This window comes from Dermochelys coriacea, chromosome 4 (genome assembly GCF_009764565.3).
Source record: "Dermochelys coriacea isolate rDerCor1 chromosome 4, rDerCor1.pri.v4, whole genome shotgun sequence".
NCBI classification, from domain to species: Eukaryota; Metazoa; Chordata; order Testudines; family Dermochelyidae; genus Dermochelys; species Dermochelys coriacea.
The window spans coordinates 19,585,964-19,605,949 of NC_050071.1; the positions used below are offsets into that span (position 1 = coordinate 19,585,964).

A 19,986-nucleotide genomic window follows, 5' to 3' on the forward strand; every position below is an offset into this window, starting at 1 on the left:
TGTGACAAATGCCTTTTTGGAGGTACAGTGGTGACCATTCAAAACTATAAGTATTTGCCATCATACATAGTGCTGTCTGAAATGTCAGTTTCCCCTTATACTTCAGATAGAATGGATCAGTGGTAAAGTTTGTTATACCAGCTGGCAAATGTTTAACTATAGTAAACTAAATTTTAACATTTCCATTTGCTCTTATGATAAAGCCTTCTGCTCTCAGATTGTACAGTGCCCATCCCGAAGGGGGCTCCTCTTTTTATTGAGGCCTTTGGGTGCTACTGCAATATAAATAATAAGAATAGTGAGTGATAACCTTTTTACTGAATTTTTAAACTCTTTTACAGAAGTGTGATCCTCTGTTAACTTCTACAGGGCTGTTTAAAAATTCCATAGAAAGAATCCCATTCTCCATTTAATTATCTAGCTTTTCAGAGTAATTGTTTGAGATCCCTATTGAACATCATGAAAATATTTTCTTCATGTGAAATTATTAACCCTTTCCTGTTAGATGCGCAATACATCACAAACCCATGTTAACTTGCTGGATCTGCATATGTGTGTTCTGCAGCTTGGGAAGATTAGGAAGTGCTTTAAACTGCAGTCATGTTGGTGATGGGCCAAAGGATGGGATTTTCAAAGGAGTTTGAGAGTTAAGTGCCCAACACTTACTGACAGTCTATAGGAGCTGGTCAGGTAACTCCTTTGGGCCCCTTTGAAATTCCAGCCTGAGTAATCTTTCCTCTGGTTCAGGCTCTATTGTGCCTGTGAGGGTTAATGATTGTGTAGAGTAGATGTTGTCTCTTCAGTGCTAGTGAATGTTTGCTGAGTGTGTGTCAATAATCTGCCAGTGTTTTTCAGATTGTTGCTGGTTAATTTGGTCGTTGAATGATTGCTTCTCGCATCACTAGACTTTCAAAAAAAAAGGAACAAACCAGAGATGAATCAAGGCTCAAGTGGCTCTAGGCTGCATGTAACATTTGTCTCATCTATTCTAATTTAAATAATGAGAATGATTTTTAGAAAGAAAAAATAATTGTCTCACAAAACTGTTCTCCAATTGATCTTACTTATTCTGTGCATTTATTGATGCTTCTTAATGAAAAAATGAATTGCAAATATGTGGGGATACATTTTCAGCAAGGTATCTATCCAGAGGTGCACAATCAATTTGCACATGTATATACTTATGCTTGTAGTTGGTGTAAGCACCTGCTAATACTGTTAATATTTGCGTGAGTCCTTCTTTTAGTGCAATACTTCTACAAATCATATGACCCAGAAAATGGACCTGGTTTTTGTGGTTTCATATTATTTTTACCCTATGCCACATGAAATTTAATGTTTTTGGCTGAGTTGAGTTTTGAATTTTTCAAATCAGAACTTTAAGCAGTGCAGACTCTTTAAAACAACTCTTTCAAAGAGAAACCACTAAGTTCTTCTCTGCTTGATGTGTTTCTATAACAAAAAATACATTAATTTTATTTAAAATGAACATATCAAGCCCAATTCACTGGTGTAAGTAGTTGCAATTCCACTGGCCTCAGTAGAAGTGCATACTCTGAAGCCTGTTGTGAATTTGGTCTGAAGTCTTTAGCAGATCTTTCTCTTTAATTAAACTGGTTTTGGTGAAGTATATAGGATGAAAAGATGCAGGAAATGGAAAACATTCTTCTATTCAGAAAAGCAAATATTGTTACAAAAAAGATGCGAGACCTCATTCTCTGATTGTAGCCTGTATGGTCAAGAGTACTCTTATTTGACATCTCATATTTCATAGGGACAGTGTAAGCAGTGCATGATTATTTGATTTCTTCGATCTAAAGACTTCATGGGATTTGCCCTTGTGAGACAGACAGCTCTATACCAAGGATTTCCCATAATATAACACGATCATCAAACACATTTGGAAATATTTATACAATAGGAATTTCCTTCTTGTGATTTCTTCTGTTCTGAGAGTAAAGAGTGTGCAGTTGTGGAAAGGAGGGAGTGTCACCCCTCTCTCCCAGTCAGAAATGAAGCTATGACTGGCAGAAGGCTGAGCTTCAGTGTTTCAAATAAGTAATTACATTTCACAATGAGACTAGGTTATAGCTATCTCCTTTTGCACAGGAGGCTTCTAACGGGTATGGATACTATCTGTTTAATCACTGATATGTTTTTCTTCTATACTGTGATCCTAGTTTTCAGTCTCATCCCCATACTTCCATGCATTTTCTTCTATGGAGTGATGCTGAAAAAGTGTGGCAGCCCCGTTTTTTAAATACTTTATTTGCCTTTTAACTTCTTGAAATAAATAATACCTAGTTCTTACATAGCACTTTTCATGACAAATAAAAATCCATAAACATATAGATGAGAGTAAGAAAGACAAGCCCATTGGTACCTATGCTGCAGTTGTCAAAACAAACTAATATTATTTATCCATTTAAAAATAGAGGCTTTCAGAGTAGGGTAGTTACACTGCCAGATAACCAGAATCCATCCACCATTCATGAGTGAGGAGGAGGAAGGCAAGCAGCAATTGCAATATGAAGCTGTTCCATCAAAATGCTCTTACAGATCTTCTACATATTGTATTTTTTGTTTGATTTTGTTTTCTCCCATTCCATTCAGGTGGCTTTATCATGGCCATCACCACTGTATCTGAGTGCCTTAGCCATATCCCCAAGTGTCATTTTCAGTAGTAAATGGGTTGTATCTGAGAAGTGTTTTTGAGTACTGGTCTAGAGAAACCAATTAATTCTATAAACAAGAAAGTGAAGGGAAACAAAATTATAAACCATCCCAAAATATTTCCTGAATGTATTGACCTTTGAACCACCTTTTGTTAAATCTAGCCTCCTGCCTAACGTTAATTAGTTTCCTGTGTAGATGAATTTACCATTTTTGTCTGTGTCACTTTTTAACCAATATCAGAGGATTCCTCTGTACAGATTCAATGATTAGCCACCCAGGTTAGGACTGCTTTGTGTTGGCTTTGTTGCATGGTGTGAAGTGGCTTCAATGCAGCCTGAGATCTGGGCTAAATTCTTAAATCAAAGCCTTAGGCTTCTTGTGATGGCATGTTTGGGACTTGTGTTTGGTAACTCTCTAGCTGTCGTAGGTTTCTTTTAGATTCCAGAAAAGGTACGGCCTCCGGTGATGCTGGGCTCTTAGTTTAAACTCAATGTCCTTAGCAAAATGCTAGAGATGGGCCTGAACCAAAACTTCACATCCAAGTATGGCTCCACAGCTCACACCTGTCTGTACAGTGGGCCAGATCTGGTCACCTTAATATCTGGGGAGGCTGGACTTGGAATTGGACTTTGTACAGACAAGTTTGGGCATATCTACATCCTGGAATTTTGTGACCCTTGAAGATATGAAAATTTAGATATGAAATCGAAATCCAAATCCAGAATTTAGACCTGAGGTTTTGGTTCAGGCCTTGTACACATAGTTTTATACAAGGTAGAATTTTCAAAAGTGCCTAAGGGATTTACACGTTCCTTTTTCAGAATGGACTTGGGCACTTAGCATAAATCCCATTGCCTATCAATGGGATTTTGGCTCCCAAGTGCCCAAATCCCTTTTGGAAATTAGATTTAAGCTTCTAAATCAGTTAGGCATTGTAACCTAAGTGCAGCAGCACTTAAATACCTTTTGCAAAAAGAAAAGGAGTACTTGTGGCATCTTAGAGACTAACAAATTTATTTGAGCATAAGGTTTTGTGAGCTACAGCTCACTTCATCAGATGCCACTGTAGCTCATGAAAGCTTACGCTCAAATAAATTTGTTAGTCTCTAAGGTGCCACAAGTCCTCCTTTTCTTTTTGTGAATACAGACTAACATGGCTGCTACTCTGAAACCTTAAATACTTTACAACTCCTGGCCTTAAGACTCTGAGTCTCATTGAAAGTCAAAATGATTTAGGTTCCCAAGTCACTTTTGAAAATGGGAGTTAGGCTCCTAAGTCACTTAAGAGCTTTTGCAAATTGTACCCTAAAGTCTTTCATCTCAGCGGAATTGATTCCTGAGTGTCCACAGATGTCCTCTGGTGAGTATAGGTAATTAAGAAGCTTTGAGCTGTTGCTTTTTTATTGAAAATGTTTGTTTCTCTCTTTGGCATATAGAGGCTGAGCTCAGTTAAGAGTTTATAAAGGAAATAGAAACACACACTGTGGCGAAGAAACAAGACTTAGAGTATATCTACACTGCAATAAAAAGACATGCAGCACGACCCCCTCAGAGTCAGCTGATGTGGGCTCACACAGCTCAGGTTGCAGGGCTATGAAATGGGGCTGGCACCTGGGCTCTGAAACCTGGCAACAGGGGAAGGTCTCAGAACCCAGGCTCCATCCTGAGCATCTATACTGCAGTTTTTAGACCCAAACCCTACACGCCTGAGTCAGCTGACCTGGGCTCTGAAGCTCAGTGTTGTGGGTTTTTTTTTTATTGCAGTGTAGATGTACCCTTACAGATCAATTTCTTCCCCACAGCTGGCCACATGGCAGATTCCTTTTATTGAGAGTCACAGCAACAACCTAAGAAGTCTGAAAAAGGCACTAGTATTATCTGTAAAGTATCAAGTCTGATGGAGAATCAGCTATTACAATGAAAACACCAAACACAGAAACATTCTTTGTTCCTGGTTTTGCACAGATCTGTTCACTCTAAATTCACATTAAAATTAATTTTAACATTTGTCCTGTTACTGGAGAATCTAAAAAACAGCCAGTCAGACTACCAATAACTGTCTGTTCCATATGTTCAGGGAAACATAATCATATTCAGCTTTCCTATTACATGTGTTGTGATCCATGAACATTTGCAGAACACATAGCACACTTTTGGTGCTCTTATCGGATCTCAGAATCTAGGCCAAATCGGCACTTGAACCATAAACCTCCAAGAATCACTTAAGGTGGCCAAACAATGATGTCGGTAATCCATTCTGTGTCAGTCTTCCTTCTGATTCGGGGCTGAACAAATGCCCAACATGGTGTTAACAGTTACTGTGTTGCAAGAGAAGCCTGATTTTGCATAAGTTGTAAAATAAATCTCCTGACCTGGTTGCTGAAGATCTCATGTCACTTTTTAAGAGGTCCAAGACCTTTAATTCTGGTGTCCTGGCCAGACTTTAAATTGAATAATTATATTCTGCCATCTAAATTTGCCCTCCAGTTTCAATTGGGTAATTTCTTCTTCGTTTTCTATTATAAATTGTTGTTTAATGTGCCTTTGCATTATTAAACCGCTGCTGTATTTCACTAGTGGCTGAAATGATGCCTGTGCCATGTGTTTGCTATGTTTGAAAAACAATTTAATTCTTTGTGATGAAAGAGGTATATACACGTAAGACCAGAACGATTATTGCTATTTATTAGCATGTTGGAAATCAGATATGAACTGAAGTGGTTGGTTGCTCCCACAAATTCCCACCAGTATATTTATGTTTGGACCCAACTCAGTGCACTTTCGGTTTCAGTTACATATAAAGTTTGGAAATGCTACTGAACACCTACATAAGAGTTTGACTCTAAAATTCTTCGAGGTGGAAGATCAACTGTATATAGGTGAGATGAACTGACCTGTTTTTCTCTGAAGGTTGGTAAGAAAAAAAAAGGTATTTTGTCTCTCAAGAGTTTAAAAAAAATAGCACCTTTATTTAACTTTTTAAAAAAGAAATACAGCATATTAATATTCTTTGGACCACTTTTTTTTTAACTGTCAGCTTTAAGAAAATACTATCTGCTTGTCAATATGAGCTTTGACAATGGGGACACCAGCACAGACAAGCTGAAACAATTAGAAGGGCTAGATCCAATTATAGCTGACAGCAGTAATATGGCAGTTTAGTTATACAAGGAAATAAGCTCATAATCAAAAAGTGTTTTGCATTATTCTGACTGGTTTCTAAGAAGCGAGCACCAGAACCTAGCTGTTCAAAGTTTTTTATATTAAATCAGTTTTGTTGCTGCTGTTGTTCTGCTGCATTGTGCAGACAAAATTATGTCTAAGCTTGCAAGATACCATCGAGATTGTTATCAATTGAAGGTTCAGTATTTCATATTAATGAAGCACAGATAGCTTAATGAGTATTTGTTGACAGTTGAAATGATTATGAGCTCCTTGAATGTCTGTCTTGTTAGGTTCTGCAAATCTGAAAGGTCACCTGGGGCAAATTCAGCTCTCTTGTAACTTCTTTAGTATCTTGGCTTGCCAAATTAGCTGACTGAATGTGAATGGATATTAATAACTCACCCTAGTCTCTTTGGCTAAGTTCACACTTAAAAGGCTTTCCTTAGGCTCTGGACCTTTTCTTACCGTAAGTCTTCCACCCGCTGAAATACAATACAAACATGCACCGAGGAGCTGACCTTTTAAGATAATCCACTTCAAATTAGTTCTTGCACTTGACTCTAATGTGATATATGTTGCTATATATAAAGAATAAACGAGAATAAAAATAAAAAAGGGATTTTGTAACTGTGTGTATCTGTTTACCCGCAGCATAAGGTCTGAGGAACTCGCTCATTGCCAACACAGAGCCCACTCGTCTTCTGTAGCATCTCTTTGGGCAGAGATCACAGTTTCTCCCAGCTCTCTTTTTATGATGATGGGTATGTGTGGATCAGTGAACTCGATCTGCTTTCTTTCTCTCTCCCTTAAAGAGAGGAGATTAAATGGCTCTGGAAGGAGCATTGTCCAGGTCAAAACTTTTTGGCTGTTGCCAGGTTTGAACACTAGTTTGGAGAGACTCTTATGTAGAAATAGTGGGTTTGAAGTTCTCAAAAAATGCCTTACTTGTGATTTTTGGTATGCAACTTGAAACGCTTTCCAGGAACTTGATTTTAAGACGTGGATGCTTAGCATTTTCTGAAAATCAGGTCCCTTTAAGGTGTCTAAATGGCAACTAAAAATGGAGGCAGCCAAAATCACAAGTCACTTCGAAAAAAACTTGCTCCTTATATTTAGCCTTTCTTTTGAGACAAAATCTTCATTGCAGAAATAAAACTTCAGTTGTTAACCAATTACAGGTGTTTAAATGGAAAGGTGGCATTGAGCCTTTCACATTCACTGACATTATGTGTGGGCACCAAAAGAGAGAACTTGCATTAAAAATATATCGAGCTATTACCGGAATATTACTTTCCGTAGACAGGAAATAGAAAATCTTGTTTATCCACAAACTGCACTATTATTTGAAAGACTAAGCAAAAAAAGAAAATCAATCTGCAAGAACATCAAAAAATTTTAAACTAGGCTCTGAAGAGCTAACAATATTTTAATAGTTACAAGTTATCCACTGGGTAGATTGGATAATTCAATCGGGACCCGTTTCTAACTGATAAACATAATAGCATTTTTTAAAAAAATCTATAATCCTTCTCTTGTATAATCAAACCCCAATGTTCAGGAGAAGCTACCTCCTCTATAATATTCCCCACTACCTGACCTCATTTTGGTAAATTTGACTGCTTACTTGGCATTCTTTTGGACCCCCACTGCTATTGGATACTCAAATAGCCGTAGCAAGAAAAGACACCCAATTGAGACTACAGCTGGCCATTAGAGGGTGCTAAACCTAGGCACAGTGATCCACTCTCAGCTTGATTATTGCAACTCATACATAGACAGGAAACATCTTGTCCTAAAGAATCTCCAACTGGTAGAATACACAGTAGCCAGTCTATAGAGCAACACAGATTGCTTTGAGCATGCCATTCCAGTGTTTCTCTCTCTGCACTGGCTCCCCTTTGAGGTCAAGTCTTCTATCCTGCTATTCAAAGGTCTCCATGGGATTTCCCCATCTACCAAAGAGACGGCCTTTCCCATCACAACCTCACACAATAGCTACATTCCATTGGAACCAGGAAATTGTGGACCAAGAGAGGATGATTTATGACAAAACCTTCAAAGGAGCAGAACCTAGACTAAGAAACTCATTCATTCCAGAGCTAAGAATTACCACAGGCCTCCCATGTTCAAATTTCATATCTTCAGTGTTGTCGATTCTCATTATTTTTATCATGAGTTTCACATTCTTTATCCAGCTCATATATTTACATGAACAACTCATTTTTTAGAAAACTAACTTTCTAGCCCTTGTGGTTTCAGAGAAAAACTTGAAAGTATAACCTAAGTGTAGTTGAGTGGTTAAAATAGCAGAAGGCAAATCAAAAGAATCCAAAATGTATAATATATCTTTTTTAAGTTAGTCTCATTATTTTGGGAGGGTCTATGTCACAATGCTCGAATGCTTGGCGATACTGTATCTTTGAGCCATCTTTTCCTCAATATAGAGCGTGTGCGTATATTATTGTTGAAGGGTAGTAACAAAGGGATTTCTTCCATAGACTTGGAAGTAAGAGAGAGAGATGGTTTTTGTTTTTATTTTTAAAGACTTAGCAGATGCCCATATATTGTGGTACAGTAATGGGGCCATATAAGTACCTAGATAGATAACTGTGTATTAAAATGCTTGGGCTCTAACTAGTGCCATTTCTTCCAATCCCGAAAGTTCAGGGTGAGGATTTAGAAAAATAGGTCTGGTTTTGGCTATACTGACTTGATCTATTTAATGTGCTGTGATTCTCACCACAGGCAAAAATACTACAAGGTTCCATCACAACAGACGTGATTGAAAGACCAGTTGTCTTGAGCCCATCTTGTTCTTTTTTGTTTCCACTGAGTCTCTTCTCTGTTGCCCTACAGTAGCCATAACACTTGATTAATACTCTGTGCCATATAATGTTTTGAGCAAACAGTTTTCATAAACAGTTTGCTGTAATGTTGTCTGTTAGGCTTCATGTTAATTTGAAGATATTTTGCTGATCTATTATATATTTATATATTTTATATATATATATATATATATATATATATATATATATATATATATATATATTGAAGATCTATTATAGGATCTTTGCCATCAGAGCTTTGAAGAAGTCTGATTTACTTAAGGTTATGAGTTAAGTAATTGAAATTGAGTTTTTGAAATAATTCTTCTCTACCTGCTTTTTTGAGTTCAGCTTCTCTCTGACTGTGGGGGTGAAGAAAGGGAATTGCAGGTATAGCTGCAGGTTTAAAAAACAAAAAGATTGGACATCAGTAAAAAAAAAATCCAATGTAGTTGCACACAAATCTAACATAAGCAGAAAGGGAAATCACTAGTGCACATAGAAAACTTTTGTAAAATATTCTGAAAAATGTCTGAAAATCATATCAGTAGAACAACAGAACTATGAAATTCAGTTACATAGAACCAGATTTCACATTACAAGCCTTTTCACAACACTAGTAAAAGTTTTCAGCCTCCCAGGAAGAGTTTTTCAAAGTGACAAACAAGAGTACCTCTGAGCCTTGTTTGACACTAATTAACCAGAAAAGCAATGATGTGTGCCATTGCCCTATGGGCTTGTTAAATATAGACCTGTAATGAGGGACATATGGAATGATGGCCTTTCAATATATTCTGCTATCAAAATAGTAAATAGAATGGTTTGGGTCTTGACCCTTTAAGTAAAAGAGATATGTAGAGTTGGAAGAGGAAGTTTCTATGTTTGGGAATGGCACTAGGAGAGAAAAAGATAGGACCGAGTCAAGGGTAGTGACAATAGCAGGGTCCCACTGAAGAGGAGAGAAACAAGGAAGAGTCTATATAGAACAGGTAGGGTTGCCAGGTTTCCAGTTTTCGACTGGAATGCCCAGTCGAAAAGGGACCCTGGCGGCTCCAGTCAGCACTGCTGACTAGGCTATTAAAAGTCTGGTTGGCGGTGCAACGGGAGCCTGGGACTAAGGCAGGCTCCCTGCCTGCCCTAGCTCTGCTTGGCTCACAGAAGTGGCCACAGGCAGGGCTGTCCCTAATGGAGTGCAGGACCCAGGACAAATCAGCCTCCCCGCTAGTCTCCTTGCCATCCACCTGGCGCGCCCGCCCACTTGTCCGCTGCTTGCCTCCTCACCTCCCAGCCACTGCTCACCTCCTCGCCGGCCACCCACCCACCTGCCATTCGCCTCCTCACCCACCTGCCCGCAGCTCACGTCCCCACTAGTCTCCTTGTCATGAATCCAGCGCGCCCGCCCACCTATCCGCTGCTTGCCTGCTCACCTCCGCCCACCTCCTGCTCTCCTCCTTGCCGTCCACCCGCCCACCTGCTATTCGCCTCCTCACCCCACTCGCCCGCCACTCGCCTCCCAGCTAGTCTCCTCGCCGTCCATCCAGCGCACCCCCCCACCTGATCACCGCTCTGCTCCCCGCTTGCCCGCTTTCCTGCCGTTCGCCTCCTCGCCCCGCTCTCCCACCTGCCTTGTCTCCCCACCCACCTCCTCACCTGAATACTGGGACAAATGGCATCCTGACCGTACATTGGTCGGGACACAGGACAAAGTGTTAAATGTTGAAATAGTCCCGATTTTATCAAAGCATGGGGACCCCCAAAGTGTGGGGCAATCTTCACCCTACCCAAGGGATGGTTCTGGCAGCAGGTCCCTACAGCCCCCAGATGCATGGGCGGTCAGGGAGGCTCCACGTACTACGCTCGCACCTGCAGGCACCGCCCCCACAGCTCTTATTGGTCCTGGGTCCTGGCCAATGGGAGCTGGGGAGCCAGCTCTGAGGGTGGGGCAGCATGCAGAACCTCTCTGGCCGCCCATGCATCTAGGGGCTTCAGGGACCTGGCAGCCACTTCTTGGGAGCCACAGTAAACGCCACCGGGACTCTGCACCCTGAACCCTCTCCCACACCCCAACCCCTCTCCCGCACCCCAACCCCCTGCCCCAACCCTAATAGTTCTAATTTATTTACACAGTTCCAGTGTTTTTATTTATCCATTGTTAATGGCTTGTCTTAACTGCTTATGTAGTACCCTGAGCATCCTGATATGTGGCTGTGCTGCCTTATAATTAAAGCCTTGTTATTATTATCTTAATCTATCATTCATTATGGGGATTCAGGGCTGCAACTGTAACTGTTGTACGGAAGTAGGAGCTACCAGCATAGGTTATGCACCATGTGTTACGGATCCTTTCCTAATGATTCCTGAATCATACCTTAGTGTGAGGGGTCTAATGGCAGTCACTTCACAGCTTCATGCATGCTTACAATTCCCTCTTCTGTTTAGAGTATACAGCTATTTCCCAAGCAGGCTGTGAATGGCCACTTGTGATGGAGTGCAATGCCCAGTAGGGAATGAACTGCTATTATGAGGCTTTTGTCATTTAGACACTTAAGATAGACTACTCTGTGGGTTATAAAGCCAGTGCTCGCATGAAATTACAGCATCTCTAATGCAGAGGACTGTTGCTCAGGATTACTAATACAAAAGAACAGCTGGGATGCTATGAATCTGAACAGTAAACATTTGTCATAGTAAAACTGCAGATCTTTAAAGATCTATGCCTTTACCACAGTAACAATATTTTTAATTACCCTTGTTCTATAAGATTTATTAGTCCGGCATCCAAAGAAAATGTGTAGCTGACACAGTGACTGGGTAAAACAGTAAATTGTTTAGAAACTATGTCTATTGAAACCAGTGTTCTTGCTGGCAGTGATGTTAGTAATACACAAGGTTTAAGTTAGATTGGTTTATACATTGGCTGTCTCTACTTGCTTATTGCCTTGTGACTGACAAAATGCACTGAGAACTGAACAGGAGTTGAGTAAATAACACGGTGATTCTGATGAAAATAACTGAAGTTATAATTTATGTACCTGTCTCAGCCCAATCTCTTACCTGTCATCAAAGATTTAGAGGTAATTCAGTTTAATGGAACTCAGAATAACAGACTGTCCAAAACCCAATTGTCAATATTATGTTCAGAGTCACCAGCACTGGTGAGACAATATTCAGAAAACACAGTTGTGACTTTCATTCATGCACCCTTACTCTCTGACCTTCTTTTTGCTAGAGAGGCAAATGCTGAATAATAGCTGGCAAGACTGAATACTAGCAGCAGGATCTGATACCAGCTGAGACTTGGAAAAGAATAAATAACAAGGAATATTTCCTAATTTTGTGGCACAACTTTTGAAAATGCTTAGAAATGAAATAGTAACAATAATTATTGATGTTTTATAGCATCTGGCACTCTCTAGATGGATTTGTCGATTGAACAGAATTCAAAGATGCCTACCACTACAGTATCCGTTTGCATAATGTAGTCACAAAGATGTACAAAATATTGTCCATAGTAAAGTCTGCTCCACATACACCTTAGATTCTTGATATCTTGTTTGCTGTCTCCTCCCCACCGTCCTCCACATCTATAAGTGTAGAAATGTTAGTAAATAGTCCCTTGTTTTCAGTTATTATTGAGGAACATTTACAAACTTAAGGGGGAGAGATGTAGGTTGTTGTAGCTTGACCTGAAAAGTTCAGTGGCTGCAGCAGAGCAGAATTTCTGATTCTTCCCTTGACTCTGAAGTTTTGAGTGCTTGAGGTTGACAATACTGGTAATGACAGGTTTCAGAATAGCAGCCGTGTTAGTCTGTATTCGCAAAAAGAAAAGGAGTACTTGTGGCACCTTAGAGACTAACAAATTTATTTGAGCATAAGCTTTCGTGAGCTACAGCTCATGAAGTGAGCTGTAGCTCACGAAAGCTTATGCTCAGATAAATTTGTTAGTCTCTTAGATGCCACAAGTACTCCTTTTCTTTTTGTGAATACTGGTAATGGTTCTCAATTCCCTCTGAAATCAGTGAGAGATAAAGACACTTAGCACCTCCAGGAGTTGCTCCGCAGTTTACAGGATTGAGCCCTTAATTCCTGCAGGCAGCTTTGTTTGCTGTTTTTCTGTTTTCCTTGCCTCTCTGGTGCCTCTGATACTTTATCTCAAATCCCAGGCCCCTCCAATGCTATCTCATGTTCTCCAATTCTCTCCATCTTTTGTTTCCTCAGCTCTTCCCAGCCTCTCTGATCCATTGTCACCTCCCCAGGTTGCTCCAGGACTGTCTCTTTTTGCTTTGTCAGTATCTTTCTGCCTTCACCGCTCCACTTTTTCACAGCATCCGCTTACTCCTGACACATTGCTGAAATACAACTACAGAAACCCTTGCACATCCTGTAGAATTTATACAAATGGTGAACTATTTCTTCCCTCTGTTTATCTGTCAACTGGAGCAGAGTCCCCGATTGCTACAGTAAGACTTTCTCTGTATTTTTCTGCTAATAAGTAGACAAGTTAGTAGAGGTTTACAAGTTACGAGATCAAAAATAACGAGGAGTACTTGTGGCACCTTAGAGACTAACAAATTTATTTGGGCATAGGCTTTTGTGGGCTAAAACCCACTTCATCAGATGCCTGGAGTGGAAAATACAATAGGAAGATATATATAACAGTACATGAAAAGACAGGAGTTGCCTTACCAAGTGGGAGGTTGAGACAATTCAATTAATGTGGGCTATTCTCAACAGGACGGCAAATCACTTTTGCAGTGGTAATTAGTCAAGTGAAAGGAAATCTTGGAATAGTATTAGGCTACGTATAAAAATATTTAAAATGTAATGTACTTAGGAAAAAATGTGCTGTAGGGAGGGACTACAAGCACAGAGATAAAGGGAAGTGATAGGGCAAATTAAAACTACTGTTCCTGGACAGGGTGTTACACTGAGTAGGTCTGTTTCTCATGAGAAGTAATGAAAAAATAAATAAGGTCAATCTCAGCAGTTGTGCCAGGGCGTCTGTTAATTCACAGCTCTCCACATATATATTTTACTTGTGGTTTTCATTTGTTCCAACCTCTGAGTGGGCAAGAAGGGTTTGGACTTCTGGAATTGGTTGATTCTTTGGTGAGTGGATGTAAACTGAGGATAGATCTACTTTTGCAGTCTCCTTTAATTTACAGTATCCACACAATTCCTGATATTGCTTGGATCAAAGATGGGCAAAACAGCAAAAGTAGTAGCCAAGCATACACAGAATTAATACCCCCAGTAAAATCACACAGCTCAATCACGACTCCTGGGCAAAACTTGAGTCTCATTTCCCACTCCCTCCCTCCAAACACCTTAAAATCATACCGCAAGGACTGTCTGTCTTTAGCTGTCAGTCAAGTGATTCAAAAACAGCATAAACTTCGAATAGCTGTCTCTCTCTGTTCTTTCAGCCATGGTTATCTGAGACGCATCTGAATGGCTCAGCCTAGCCTGCTCTAAAGAAAGGTCTTTAATTTAGACTTTGTCTTCACTGCAGCTGGGATAATTAATACTATAGGATTTGAGCCAATCTCTAACTACTGGAGATCAAGATGAGATCTAATGTTGGGAACAGATAATCCCACATCTGCCTGTTTAGGAGGTTTTTACACCTTCCTCTAAAGTGGCACTGTCACAGACAGGATACAGGACAAATGGACCTTGGGCTTGATTCAGTCTGGCAATTCCCATGTTACAACATGGCTAAAATTCACAGTGTTGATGAGACCCTCTGTTGTAAATGGGTCACCTGACTTGCTGGCTAACCTGGTTTTCATTAGTACATAATCAGTGTGGCATGTCAAGTTGCTGTGCTTAAACTAAGGTAGATTGGTGTGAAATCAGTGCTGAGGTCATATAAGTGTCACCTCTGCTTTGTGCTGGTGCTAAGAAGTGCATAGGATTATTTTAAAAAATCTTGGAACTCCATTAGAATAAAGGAGAAGAGATCATTTGTCTTGACTTTGCAGTGGCAATCTTGTACTCTAATCTAGTAACCTCTATAACATAAAGAGGTGATTCATGGTCCAGACCAATAAGCATGAATATAAATTCTGTAAAATCAAAGCTGATGAAGGACAAAAAGAAAAGGAAGAAAGAAACAGAAACTTTGCATTTCCAGAGAAGTAGGAGATGAAATACTTCATTTTTCTGGGAAGCTCATTTGCAGCAGATAGAAAAGGAGTACTTGTGGCACCTTAGAGACTAACAAATTTATTAGAGCATAAGCTTTCGTGAGCTACAGCTCACTTCATCGAAATGCATCCGATGAAGTGAGCTGTAGCTCACGAAAGCTTATGCTCTAATAAATTTGTTAGTCTCTAAGGTGCCACAAGTACTCCTTTTCTTTTTGCGAATACAGACTAACACGGCTGCTACTCTGAAACTTGCAGCAGATGGGAAGCCTGCCATGGCTATCAGTTATTTTGGTATTGAGAAAAGTTAATCAGAGACCTGAACTGGTAAACAATCATTATCTTGACATCCTGTATAGAGTAAGGAAGTGGCTGCCATATGGAACAAAGGGAAAAAGATGAGACACATTTTCCACAGGTGACATTTTTGAAAGGCTCAGACTCAGAAGAGCTAAACAAATTACTAACTGGGAGATGCATAGAATCTGTTGACCATCTAGCTATTTGTATTGAGCAGTATCTGCTATAAAGAAAGATTGGTACAAAACTAGGCACTCCTTCTATGGTGGAGTGTGGATGAACCAACAGACTTCAGGTGATATGGAAGGAAATGATGGGCATTAATCAACACATACATAGAGAAGTGCTGAGCCTTACCTGGAAGAAGGTCCTGAGGCACATTAAGGCCAAAGCTAATTGAAAGAAAGATGGGATTTCAAGGCCAAAAATAAAATAAAAATAGGAGGAAAAGTGTGTAGAGGCAAGATTTTTTAAAAAATGAGTGTCTAAAGTTAGGCATCTAAATAAGTGGCTTGATTTTCAAAATTGTTGAGCACCCAGCAGCTCCCATATGAATGCCTATATATGGACAAAATTCAGTGCATAGACACTCATAAGAGAAACATTAAAAGGCTACAATTATTATTCAGTATTTTCTTCAGAAACCTAAAATGTGGTGATAATAAGTAGTCTAAAATGAGTGAAGGGTTTGCACAGAATCCAGCTGTATCTCCCTTAATTCTCAGCTGTCTCTAACATCTCCATTTTCAAACCTGTGTTTTGGGCTTTGAACTGAAAAAAATGCACAGAAAATAGGAAATAATTTCACCTTACAAATGGCTCCAACATTTTTCTATTAGAATGTGGTATATATTTTTGAGGTTGGCCATGTTATTTTCAGTTTAAAAAAAAAAGTTAATCCTAGTTTTGATGTTTCTCCTGGGGGAAAATTTTCTTTTAAGAAAATGGCGGAGATTAATCCCCTTTCATTCCATTTGCAAGAAGCAAAGAACTACAGTTAGCAGTAAATCCAAGATGCTAATAAGAAGAAAACTGAGGGTGTTTTTCAATGTAATTCAGCTTGATAAGCACTTTGAGTAGACGAAAGGTGATGCAGTTCAAATAGAGCATAAACAAGGCCTGGTCCCCTGAAAGTTTGCTCATTTCTGGGTGGGGGAGGGACAAAGAAAGGGTACAACAAACAAGAATGTATTATCTGATAAAGTCCTGGTTTACTTTGTTGCATAAGAATTTTATGTACTTCCCATGTTTACTTGACAGTGGGAAAAATGCAGAAAAGCTGTTTAGGTTGGTATTTCAGGAATCAACCACTCATTAATTTCAGTAAGCACCTCTTCATCTTTTTCAAAGGGTATAGTGCAATGTGGAGTAAGCAAAAAAAAAAGGCTATCTCATTTCTTGTCCCTCCAGGAATCATCTCTCTCCTGATTTTAATTATGTGCATGTGTTTTGTTTTGTTTTTTCCTGTTAGCTGGCAGAAGTTCCTAAAATATTCTGCCTAGCTCAGATCCAAGCAGCACCGGCTCACTGCATAAAGCTGTGCCCAGCATGGATTTGAGTGGTCACAGGCATCCTTGATCAAGAAGTGCAGTAGCATTCTGTATTTATTATGTACAGAGCCAGTGAATGGGCCAGGAGGGAGAACCCATAAGTCATTGCTAATGGAAAGAGAGGGGAGGGAATCGGACCTGTCCGAGATACAGGAGTGAACACCGGCAACTTCACTTTTTCCATTCCAAGTTGAAATTCTAGATTCCTTTAATAAATCTGACTCTGATTTGATCCAAAAAAGAGAATACTAAGGGTTGCAAAAGGCATAATGATACAGTATATCTTTAAGAAAAGTATGGGCCAGACTAGCCCTGGTCCTGGCCCAGGGCTGTGAAGGAGTAGGATGTGTATGATGCTTGTGCAAGCTGCAGCTTTCAACTTTGTAGGCAAGGGCCAGCCTCTGTAGTCAGGCAAGCACAGAGTTTTGCTCCCTCCTGTGGTAGGTGCAAATTGCCAGGGAGGAGAGACAGGATAATGGGCACACCCTGCCTGCTTTCACCAGGCCCTGGAGTTTGCCAGCCTGGGAGAGATGAATAAGCTGCAGCCTTTGAAATGATTGTGCAACTGTTGTGCTTCCAATGTGAGCTCAGTGAGAGATTGTGCTGTAAAGGCATAATCTGACCCTATGTGATCATGTAATTACACCATATAATGATTTGTGCACACAAGTGGCAGAGTTAAGGGTGCATGTGCAACCTTAGTGATCTGTTACATTTTCAAAATTGAGGTGCCTACTATTGGGTATTTTCAGAGATGCTGATCACCTAAAACTTCTCTTGAAATAATTAGGACCTATGGGTGCTCAGCAACTCTGAAAATCTTTATACGGATAATATCAGATTATTGAAAAGTTAGAAATGTCCTATGTAACCGTAATTTTGATTCTCCAAATACCTATGATCTGAAATTCTTGTTTTCTGAATTTTAGATATATCTTCTGAGCTGTTCAAATTACCAGGGTTTACCTGTATTTTAAATATTATCCCTACATAAACCAAAATTTACAGTTCTACATCAAACAAATGAATGCAAGTGTATTCGCAAATATCTTTTTTCGAAGCATTGTGCAAACTTGTAGCACTATATAAATAATAATTTATTCACAGGGAAGATAAGCAGTCCAATATTGCAGCACACAAAGGATGTACCAAACATCAAGGGGGACAGATTCTCAATTGGTGTAAACTCCTTCGAGCTCCTTTGCTGATGTTCTCTATCTGAGCATCTGACCAAGGATATTTTATGCTTTCCTTCATTATGAAGTTAAACACAGATTAAATGTTAGCTAAATGGTTATATAATCAAGTCTGTTGTTTGGAGTGCTACTCTGGAATGGTGAAAATGAACTATCTGGACTTCTGGCTCTAATCCAATTTATAGTGTATAAACCCTCTAATTTGACATAAAATCATTTATTCTTTAAATGGCATATGATCTGCCATAGTGGAATGTATAGGCCATTAAAAGAAAACTGAAAAGACTGATGGATCACACACGGAGCCCACCCTTCAGCCATGACAGCTGTCCACACCTTTACAATGTCATCACTGCAAGGAAATCACTATTAGCCTCCAAAATGTGCAGGGTTTTGTGTTAGTCACATGTTCTAATACTTCTAGTTGTAAGATTATTGCAACTCTCCTGGAGAGCTGATTGTCTTCACTGTACTCAGAACATAGTTTAAAGTTTGTTACTTTTGGAAGAAGGAGATATGGATTTGGGGTGTGTTCGCATTTATGGTGTTCCTTCAAATATTTGTTACCCTCCGTTATGTTTTACGTAGATATAAAAAGGTTTCAGCAACTTCAGGTATTTCAGCCCATTTTCCTGTCCAAATTCCATTCAGGTGATTATATTCTGCCTACGTACAAGAAATTTCCTACCTTCTCCCTCTCCTTTCAGCTGCATACTTCAGTTCCTGTCCTAAACTACTGTGTAGTTTTTGCAGTGCATTGTTAAACACAAGATATGTTCCAATACAGAAATGGCTGAATTTCAGTACCAGGTGAAATGTAAAATACTTGAAATTCTTTAGGAGGAAAATCTCTTTATAAATACATTGCAATAACTAGGTGCAGAGTAACACAATGCCGTGTTTTCGGTGGGTTGTTTATTTTTGTTTAAATCATGTAACAAAGCTCTAGGAGAGATATAATATATTCCATGTTCAATACCTAGTCCGTATATTTTGGCTAAGTGGTTCTGGTCGGCTCTAAATCTCAGTTGGGGCTGGGGTCAGTTCTTAGAGAGATTCAGGACTGGTATTTGGGGTTGCATGTAATGATGCCTAATTCTCATGAGATTTCAGCCACAGTTTAAATAAATATCATGGACCAGCTGATACAATGAGATTCACTGCCTTTTGAATGATGGAACATACTAGCTGTTCCTGAAAGATTTCTACTGTCCTGTCCAAATCCTCTGGGAAGGCCAAAATGAGAACAGACCTTATAAACCTTTGCATCAGATCCAAAAAATAAAAAGAGAGGCTCCTGATTTTAGCTCTAGAGAAGTGGGCTTGAATCTGGGGCCTTGAATCCAGTTTCCAGCCTCTGGACACCGTGTACCCTAGAAGGGAGTTCAGATGCAAAGGTGGAATTTTGGAACATTCTAGCAGACTGATGCACAGTTTCTGTGTTTTGGTTTTGGCGTTTAGCATTTGCAAGTTAAATGTCTGCTTGTGTAATAAGTATAAGGCACTGACATCCTTTGATTGACAGTAGTGAACCAAATAAGAATCAAACATCAAAAACTAGACGCTGGCACCATTCTGAGAGATAAAGTACCAAGTGGGTAGCAGCAATAATGATTAGTAGTGCTTTTCACTTCTTTTCTCCACTAGCCGGGAACACATTGAAGCAGCTGTCATTTGCAGTCAGTGTCAGGGCTGTTCCTGGCTGAGCATTGGTGACAGAGCAGAATATTGCTGTATATGCTGTAAATTGTCCTTCGGGCAAAACCAGTGATTAATGCTTCAGGCTTAGAATGGCACTTTTGTGCTCATCTCATGTTGTGTTTTAATGGGTCAAAAATGCATCTTCTTATTCCTGTCCTTTGCAACTTTAAAAGTGTGAAATGTATCTTCGACGCATCATATGCTCTCTGAGTGAGTGAGTGAGTGAGTGAGTGAGTGAGTGAGTGAGTGAGTGAGTGAGAGGGAAGGAGAAGGAATGACTGCTGTTCCTTCTCATGCTTTAAAGCTACCCTTTACTACCTTTAGCTTCCAAAAGGAAGGCATTTTTTGTCGCATAGCCAAATTACTAACGCTGGAAAGGGATGGAAAATATAGGGAACAGTTAAAGGGCCCAATTTTCCACTGC

General features: G+C 39.6%; 1 protein-coding gene across 8 annotated transcripts in view; it reads left to right on the top strand.

The window, feature by feature from the left end:
* The window catches only part of ARHGAP24 (Rho GTPase activating protein 24), a 353,302-nt gene that overhangs the window by 273,838 nt on the left and 59,478 nt on the right, over positions 1–19,986 (top strand). The gene's annotated exons all lie outside the window — the stretch shown is intronic.